Raw genomic sequence first — 1,375 nt, 5'->3', positions numbered from 1 at the left:
CTCAGCAGGTCTAGCAGCATCTGTGGAGAGAAATCAGAGTTAACTTTTCAGATCCTGTTCTTCAGAACTGAGTCCGTGTTTTTTGTTTAGTCCATTTGTCTTCCCTCATCCCACAGAGGTCAGATTTGTGATTCCATCCCACACCATCTGCGGTCACCACGGAGGACTCTCCTCTCAGACTGACCCTACAGTTAAACCACCAACAGTTGTCTCTGTCTCTAATGAGAGTCTATTTTTGAGTCCATCCCTTGTGTCCCCGCTATCTTTAAAAACCCACTGTGCCCCAAGGTACACTCTGTCAGTCCAGTTTTGCCCCACAAGTGGTCCTGACAATTGCCCCAGATGTAGCGGTCAGGCATAAATTGTTGCTCTGTTTTGCAGGCAGGAACCCAGAGGTCCTGCTAGAGGGGTTGGGTGAGGACTTCCCCTTCCCCTAGGGTCAGCAGGGGAGGTGATGGCCTGGTGGTTTTATCGCTGAACTGTTAATCCGGACATTCTGGGGACCTGGGTTTGAATCCCGCCACAGCAGATGGTGGAATTTGAATTCAAGAAAATATCTGGAATTAAGAATCTAATGATGACCATGAATCCATTGTCGATTGTTGGAAAAACCCTCCTGGTTCACTGATGCCCTTTAGGGAAGGAAACTGTCATCCTTACCTGGTTTGGCCTACAACAATATACTTGACTCTGAACTGTCCTCTGGGCTATTAGGGATGGGCAATAAATGCTGCCAAACCAGCGACACCCTTATCCCATGAATGAATAAAAAAATGGAGACCGCAACACCACACAATACCCAGCCCCTCGGGTTAAAGCAGACTCAACCTCACGGAGGAATTCCCAGCACTGTAGGACATAGAGTCTTAGGGATATACAGCCCGTAAACAGACCCTTCGATCCAACTCGTCCATGCTGACCAGATATCCTAAATAAATCTAGTCCCACTTGCCAGCATTTGGCCCATATCCCACTAAACCCTTCCTATTCATGTACCCATCCAGATGCCTTTTAAATGTTGTAATTGTACCAGCCTCCACCACTTCCTCTGGCAGCTCATTCCATACACACACCATCCTCTGTGTGAAAATGTTGCACCTCAGGTCCCTTTTATATCTTTCCCCTCTTACCTTAAACCTATGCCCCTCTAGGTTTGGACTCCCCTCCCCTGGGGATAAAGACCTTCTCTGTTTACCCTCTCCATGCTCCTCGTGATTTTCTAAACCTCTGTAAGGCCACCCCTCAGCCTTCGACACTCCAGGGAAAATAGCTCCAACCTATTCAGCCTCTCCCTATAGCTCAAACCCTCCAACCCTAGCAACATCCTTGTAAATCTCTTCTGCACCCTTTCAAGTTTCATGACATCCTTCCTATA

This window comes from Rhincodon typus, chromosome 45, assembly GCF_021869965.1.
Source record: "Rhincodon typus isolate 14 chromosome 45, sRhiTyp1.1, whole genome shotgun sequence".
In the NCBI taxonomy this organism is placed as follows: Eukaryota; Metazoa; Chordata; class Chondrichthyes; order Orectolobiformes; family Rhincodontidae; genus Rhincodon; species Rhincodon typus.
Note: the sequence above shows the minus strand (reverse complement) of the source record.